Here is an 8,948-nt window from a genome sequence, read left to right as displayed (position 1 = left end):
GATGAAAAAAACTGCTGTGGTGTGCAATATGAGACAGGTCTTAGCGTATGCGATGAGCGAAATTAAACTAAAAAGACTGTTAAAAATTTGGTACTTCCAGCCAGGTCAAAAATGTTTACTCGACTGAGTCTCGAACCTAGAACCTTGCCTCGCATCAAAATCTCTTACTGACTGAACTGGCTTTTTTTTTATTGAACTGAGATAAGAATTACAAAGTTCATGAAATGTTTATGCATAAACATGTCTTTTCTTCTCTTACACTTAAAATAATGGACTAATAAAATTAGAAATATCCAAGTTACCCAGAACAGTGATTTGTCTCTGTTACATTCTTATGCTCATATGCAGACTCAAAACAGACTGCATTTTTTCCTTATATCTTACTAAGAATGTTTTTTCTAAAAAATTCTTATTCCATGGGTGATTATGTTACTGACTGCTGCATACGCTTCATCATCATTCATCCAGGCAGGAGTCACGATCCGCCCGCATCACTTTTTCCAATACCTCTCTACTATTGTCAGTATGGGCTACGATACATTCATAAATAGCTCAGCTGCGAAAGGTAAGGTCCGAGTCCCCTTCTGGCACACCGTTTTAATCTGCTACCAAGTTTCGTAACACTGCACACTCCAATGAAAAGTGTAAGATTCATTCTGCTGAAAGTTTTTTAAGAAAAAATTGTGTTCAGGAAGCGGAGATTCACCTACTACAGCTACATTCGCCGATACCGCAAACTGATTAAGTATTATGAATACAGATAAAAAGAACTTAAGTGACCAGAATGAAAATTCACTTTTTTTGAAAAGCAGAAAGAAAGCTTATCCACTAACAGAGAGGCGAACAGACTTCTACACATGCATGTGTAACACACTGAACCTCACGCCACACAACGGTTTATCTGCTGTTAACTTCATAAGCGTGAAATGAAATTTCTTTTTCTCAAAATCTAAGCGTCTGTTGCGCGAGAACGCAGACGATGAAATTGAAGTCGTGTCCCACTTTGATGGCTGCCGGATATCGACCTTGGCAACGGAGGCCTACTTTGGTCGAAGGCCAAAAGCGTGGCAGCTGCACGACGTGTTTTTCGTTACCCTAAAGAAGCGTCGAGAGCTTGAAAGCGAGGCGAGAAAGCTTTTAGCAGCACTTGTTGCGGTTACAAATCTTCGCAGACGTTTACTAGTCGGTCAGTGCCTCAGTTGGGCTGTGCGGTCTTCAGAATTGCCTTTGGGTGTAAATCCTTAGTTGACTCTCGCTCTGAAATTCATGAACATGGTCACAACGAGTGGGATAAGAACTGAATGACAATGGAGCACCAATAGCGGTGGATCATAACGAAAACGTCTCCATCCAAATATAAATTACGTTTACTAATTCTTCTAGAACTCGTATTTTCTTTGTTAGTCATGAACTATACGAAAATCTCAATTTATTTTAAACTGATTACATGTTTCAGAAAAAGGGATTAAAATTTTGTTAAATAAGCTAATATTTCAATGCAAAAACCATGGATTGGAATTTTCACACATATTTCACCATCGAAAAAACTGGAAAAAATTGTTTAATGTAATTTGTTCGAATTATCGTATAAAATGCAGTGTAATTGATTATTTCTCCTTAAAACTTGTTTTAAGTACTCAAATTTATAACTTCGTTCCGATTAATTATTTCAAACTTGAATCTATAATGGTACTAACTGTAAGTTCGTCATTGATATGATTTTTTTTACGCAGAAGGTAAAATTTATTCTAACATCTATCCACGTATGTTGCATAAACCATAATGAGGAACCGTGTACTTGCATATTTTTTCATGACATTGCTAACTCATGCATTTACGTAAAATAATATCAAGAAAAAGCAGTCACATATCTTAACAACCGGGGTACAGGATGGTCAGACACGTTCTGAAAGGCTTATAAGGTCGTTGCGGAGTAGACTGGGCTGAGGAATAATTGTTAAGTAAAAATTCTATAGGCTAAGCCGTTTTCGACTTAATTAACACCGAAGTTAGCCAATCAGGCCGTTGCTCGAGCATATCCAAGAGGCGCGCCGGAGCCGGTGTCGCCAGACATTGTAATTCGTTTCGTTTCCTAGCACCGAACAAGAGAGCAAAACAGAAACAGGACACGGGACTGTTGTAAGGACCGAACTGGAGCCAAAAGCTGAGCAGTCTCGTGTCTGTCATCTACGCTATGAGAACAACTCACACTAACTGTACTTTGGAGGCCTCTTGAATGTGCACTGACTTCAACGCTAATAAATTCAGAACGTATCGAATTTTTTTCTCAACGATTCTTTGTCAGCACAACCTACCCTAAAATACCCTTACAACCTTTTCAGAGTGTTTCTGACCATCCTGTATACACATGACCTAGTGGATAGCGTCGGAACCTCCACTGCATAGGAAGCGATTGTCTATAAGAAGGTAGCAACGCCAGAAGACTATAGCGAACTGAAGAAATACCTGTAGATGATTGATGACTGGAGCGGGGTGTGGCAGTTGACCCTAAAAACAAATACAAGTAGCATACTGCGCGTAAATGGTCGAAGGAATTCTCTAATGTACGATAACACAGTTGATGGCAAAACTCTGGAGACAACAATACACCAAGGAGTAACTATCCGGAGCGATCTGAACTCGAATGACCACATAAAACAAGTAGCAGGAAGACCAGGTGACAGGCTGAGGGTCATTGGAACAATCTTAAGGAAATGAAATTCATCCACGAAAGGAATGGCTTACAATACAGTTGTTCGACCGATTCATCAGTATTGCTTGTCAGCCTGAGACCCTTACGTCATAGACATGTTTGTTTCTTTTTTGAGTTATCACACTGGTTTGATGAGGCTCGAATTCCTCTTCTCTGCCAACCTCTTCATCTCAAAATAACACTTCCAGTCTACGTTCTCAGTCATTTTCTGGATGTATTCCAATCTCTGTTCTCCTCTACGGCTCTTCCATCTACAGCTCCCTCTAGAACAATGAAAGTTATTCGGTGATTAACAGATGTCCTGTCATCCTGTACTTTTCTTGTCAGTGTTTTCCCTATATTCCATTCCCGATCGATTCTCTGGAGAACCTTTACATTCGTTACCCTATCAGTCCACCTAATTTTCAACAGAATGCTGTGCTCCAAACCTACATTCTTAGAAATTTCTTCCTCAAATAAAGGCCTATGTTTGATACTGGTGGACTTCTCTTGCCCAGGAGTGCCCTTTTTGTCAATGCTATTCTGCTTTTTACGTCATCCTTCCGACGTCCGTCATGGATTATTTTGCTGCCTAGGTAGCAGAATTGCTTAAATTCGTCTACTACGTGATCGCCAGTCCTGGTGTCATTTTCTCGTTGTTCTCACTTCTGCTGCTACACAAACTTGCGTTTTTCTTCGATTTACCCTCATCCATATTCCGTACTCAATAGACTACTCATACCATTTACCGTACCCTGTAGTTTTTCTTCACTTCTACTGACGATACCGATATCATCGCCGAATCTTATCATTGATATCCTTTCACCCTGAATTTTAGTCCCACTCTTGAAGCAATCTTTTGTTTCTATCATTAGCTCTTCGAGTGTCGATTGAACAGTAGGGACAAAATTCTACATACCTATCTTAAAACCTTTTAAATCCCAACACTTCGTTCTTGATCTTCCACTGCTATTGTTTCCTACTGGCTCTTGTACATACATTGTACTGTATTGTATTGTATGTTAACCGGGGGCCTAGAAACGACGGAGAGGCTCCGTCCCCGCCGCAGCCGAAATGGTCCACAACCCCACGACGACTACCGCAGATCACTTCAATTCTCCGCCGCCCCACCCCACTCCGACGCACTCTTTCAGGGTTATTGTGCGGTTCGCCCCCGGTGGACACCCCCCCCCCCCTCCTCCCCCAGGTAACGTCTAACACCAAACGATTGTAGCTGACCGTCGTGGCCGAGCTGTTCTAGGCGTACAAATTTGCGGTCATGGTGAGTGGGATAACCACGAGGGTGCTCCTGCTGTCTTACGAAATTATACTGTTGGCCATAACTCTAGATGTAAGTCCAGTGCTGCAGGCATACAGGCAAGCTGGCTGAGTCCCACAACTGGCCTACTTCTAACCAACACACGGCCATCACTGGCACCGAGGCAGCACCAGCTTTCATCAGAAAGCACAACAGACCTGCACCCTGCCCTGCAATGATCTCTCACTTGATACCACTGACGTTGCAAATGGTGGTGGTTCGGGTTCAGTGGATTGCACGCTACAAGTTGTTTGGCTTGGAGCTATCCTTGACGTAACCGATTTGGATCAATTGTCACTGTTGTGCCATCTGCTGCTCAGATTTCTACTGCAGATGCAGTACGCTGCGCCAGGGCCACACGCCAAACACAGTGGTCTTCCCTCTCAGTAGAGCCACGTGGCCGTCCGGAATCCGGTCTTCTTGCGACCGTAAATTCTGTGATCACTGCTGCCAGCAACCATGTACAGTACCTACGTTCCTGCCAATTCTCTGCAGTATCACAAAACGAACATTCAACTCCCCGTAGTCCTATTACATGACCCCATTTAAACTCAGTGAGGTGTTTATAATGGGGTCTTTGTCGCCTTACAGGCATTCGTGACAAACTAATCACATATATTCTCAGTGCTAACTAATACTCATTACCGTTACATGGTGTGTTTGAAGAAAACTTGATTTGCGTCCTCATAGTGGTGATACTAGTGCCTATCTGTTGTGACTGGCGCAAAATCTGAGGAGACCATCTTTCAAAAGTAGAAATACGCTACCAACTTCCGTTTATGTCGCACGACCTCTTCTTGGTGTTGCAATATTTTTCCGTCGGAGTAGATCACTCCTACAAAATGATTTCAGCATACACTCATAATCAAATGATTTAGAGGTGACTATTGTCAGGAAGAGAGTACGAAATGGTAAAATATAATCTGAGTGAAGGACGAGCGCAGTAAACACTACACACACGATATCAGTAGATTTGATGTCGGTCGTACCATGGATTCCCAGCCAAGGATCGGCAGTATTTAATGTAATTATAGAAATATGATGTTACTGAGCCGAAACAAAAAAATAATAATAAGTTTCAACATAGACACTTTCAAAATTTTAATGAAGTAGGATACACCAACCATGTTTTGCTGTTCACCTCGTTTTCAGATAGTCACGAGAAATCTCTACAATTTTTGTTGCAGTGCTTTCCTTCTTAACGTTAAAATTGATATGCAGCCACTGAGCTCCGTGTCGCTACTGTTACCAGTGGGGTTATATAGCTCCATGTAATCGCGGTGTTATCCGTTCTTTCGGAGGCACTCACCTCTTACATCGCAACTCTGGCTCGTTTACAGCTTCGCCCGAGTAGAGCGGAAACAGGAGCTTGGCGCTACCAGTTGCAGGGTCGACTGGGCAAGTAGTGCAAATGGCAGCGACACAAAAACGGTTTGCGCAGAGATTACTTCAATAATAAGCTGAGTATGTCTATTCATACTGAGAACATACTATTTGGTTAGAAGCAGAAACTTCACAACGAGAACTTACTCCAAATTCTCTCTCCATTGACTTTGTTCGTAATTGTTTCGCTTAAGATCCAGTTTTTACGTTATTGAGTCGTAGAAATAAGAAACATCTGATAACAACATGCTGGCGACAGATCTCGTAAACTTTCATCACAACTCAAGCGCAGATATCACAAGAATACTCATTTATAACTATCTATGTGTGTCCATCATCTCCCTTTATGCAAGAAGGAACCATTCCACAAAAAAAAAAAAAATCAAAATTTTCCTGCAACCTATAGATTACTGTCGATACTTGTTAAAGCTGAAGCAGCTAATTAGTGCTAACATTGTAGTAAGTATCTGTCGTACCCAAGTCTCAACTGAATTTTTAATTATGAAGAATATTTTGTATGGTGCTCACATTTTATTTGCACTGGAGTGCCATATGTTTTAAATGAAAGGTAACCTTCAGATAAACTGTCGTCAAACTGGTGATATAGAGGTAAACAAACACAACAGAAAGTAACTTTCACTATGTTTCTAGTCGCTGTAGTGTTACAATATATCTTTAGGGAATAAAGTAATAACAAATTAAATGAGTGTTGCATCTGTGAAAAAAGATTAAGAGGATTGTGAATGTTAAACTACTCTTATGTGTGGCTACTATACAGGAGGAGAGAACCTGGAAGCGAGAAGAATGAAAGAAGGAAATTGGTCATAGTGATATCGAGGGAATCATCCAAGTACTTTCCTAAGATATTTAGTGAAACGGCAGGAAACATAGTGTGATTGGCGGTCTTCGTCGTCAGGAGATCGCTGCCTTAGTCATAGCGCCGTCTTTCTCGTTCTTTGAAACCTGTGACGTAAATGCGAAACGTGTTAAATGTCCGTCTGGGACTGTGAGAGAGGTGGAAAAAGCGCCGACAGATTACTAATTGGCATTTTTCGTACTGGGTAAAAGTTGGTCATCCATGTCCAGTAAATTGCTGTGAGTTCTGTTCACAGCGGTGCAGAGTGAGTCGGTTGTTTTCTCTTGCTTCATGGAGTCGCTTTCTCAGAAAGGCTGGTTCAAACCGGTACTGTTCGGTAAGTATGTGGATTCGACTGTGTGAGGCGGCGCTCTATTTAATACAGCGAACTCATACCAGCCAGAATCATGCCATCGTATCTTACTCCTTCTTCAAAACTTGTCTTTATTAAATAGAACTCTATGACCGACTTTTTAATTTTCGATTGTCTTTTTTGTTTCTGGGGGACAGCCAAACACAAGTCTTCTCTTGCTTCGAGAAAATTAACTAAGTTGCAGGAGGAAAAGAGACGACGGAAAACAGTCGACGATTGAGTCCTGTTCTAATTTACTTGATTCAGCTGGTTATACCACACTCTTATACTAAATCTGGTAGAGAGATAATACACTGACCGGTCATCCTAGCTATAAACAGCTGAGCACTCACATTCAAGTTGCGTTGCAACGTAGAATAATGTTCTGATCACTCGTGGTTCACAACGAAGTATACACAGTTCTAGCACATAGATCAGTGGCTCAAACACGAAGTCCGCTAAACTCACACCCATCTAACACTTTTTTTTTCAAAGGAGTCCCTTGCAACACTCAGTTGTTTATTATCAGTATGCTTGAAATCAACACTGTTAAATTACCGAGTCCCCAAAGTTGCCACTGCTCGAAAACTCTCAAGCTCTTTCAGGAAGCGACTGCTAGTCCACATAGATGTAATACGTCCTTCGTTGTCGAGTGTGCACCTAACTATATACCACTGTGGCCACATAGCTTATAATATAACCTTCTATATATGTAGTCGATAAAATTAGAAACGTGTGTTTATTGGCCTTATTGCTACTCAAAATACTTGACCAAAGACCTCAGATATCTCGCGCTAACGGGCTGATTCCCCTGGGTGTAAAACTATTCCATTCTTCAGCGTCTGTTGACTTAGACTACATATTAGCGTTAGTAATTGCCACTCACACTCAAATTATACTTGGTTAATGTAAGAATCTAGTTCAATTACTGAATGCATTGGTCAAAAGATTTCATATGAAACAATGTTTGTTTCAGTTACATTGTGGAATTGTAAAATTTTAATTTTGGAAGTGCGGTATATCTGCATCTTCAACGTAATATGGTATCCTATCTGTAAAGTGAGTGTCTGTATACGCCTACTCACTTTGTTATATTCTTTCAAGTAGTACCACTAACTATTTTGTAGCATGCTTCTTGCTGTTTTTACTATTGCAGTAGCCGCGACGCCATTCTCTGCCTCCAAAAGGCAACTTGCATGGGAAAAATCACACGTAGCTAGCCTTTAGTCACATGTTACATTCCAGATAGCCACGGTTTGTAATACATTAAAATATCGCGCTATGTCAAAGATAAAATTGTACTGTGTATCCTTACTAATGTTTAGCTATTGTTTCTATAATTTAGTTTTTTAGTTATTTAAAAATAGTTGATTCACTAAATGTCTCCTCACTATCGCTTTTTACTTCAGTCTGTCTTCATGTAAGGAAGTATTTCTTTGTTATCCAACTTTAGAAATAACAATGATGATATTTAAGTTCACTTACGCTTTCACTGAGTAGACATTTGGCAAAAACCCCTATACTGATGAGCTATTCTGTATTTGTGTACCGTACACCTATTTAACAACGTTGGGAACTGATTGGTTTGGTGACGTGCCGATTTCGCGCCGTCAGAGCGCTATCAAATGCGTATTTGCGTTTTCTGAGAGTGGAACCTAGGAATCTAATTTTCTCGTTACTGGTTTTGTGTTACGCAAATCGTTTTGGTGAATTATACTCCACTATCACGTTCCACCTTCACTAAGCGTTTCTGCTCCCCGTTGACATCTCTGCATCTGACACTAAAATAAATCCCAAAAAATACAAGTAAAGGATATGTCTTTGCTCAAGTAGGAGTTAAAATACTATTTAACAGTGAAATTCTGATTATTTATCTTCTTTGATTTGCTCTTACTGTGATCATTACGATGTAACTCATTTCTGAACAGTTAGCTTTCGGTAGGATTACAGTCAGTCATTTTATTACACATCCAACCCAACTTTTTTTTGTGGGATACATTACAGGTTACGTGGAAGCAGCTCTTTCTTCAGGCATGAGCTGCCAGCTCGCGTTGCCATCTCCTCTAGAACTTTGCCTTCACATCTCTCAGCTCACTTTGCGTCGTCTGTCCTAGTGGAACCTTTCACCTGTAAGTGCCACATAACAAGAAGGACTCAGATCTCCATCCAGCCAAAGTTACCTTTTCCGTAGTTTTTCTGTGCCCGAATAATGCTTTTAACAATACCAGAAGCGCTGCAGGCGGAATCCTACACAGTGCTCCATGCTTCTAAACTCAGGCAAAGTGGAATGATGCACCCACACATATTATCCTAGCTCATTTCGACTCTGGGCCAACAGCTTTGCCGC

This window comes from Schistocerca serialis, chromosome 2, assembly GCF_023864345.2.
Source record: "Schistocerca serialis cubense isolate TAMUIC-IGC-003099 chromosome 2, iqSchSeri2.2, whole genome shotgun sequence".
NCBI classification, from domain to species: domain Eukaryota; kingdom Metazoa; phylum Arthropoda; class Insecta; order Orthoptera; family Acrididae; genus Schistocerca; species Schistocerca serialis.
Note: the sequence above shows the minus strand (reverse complement) of the source record.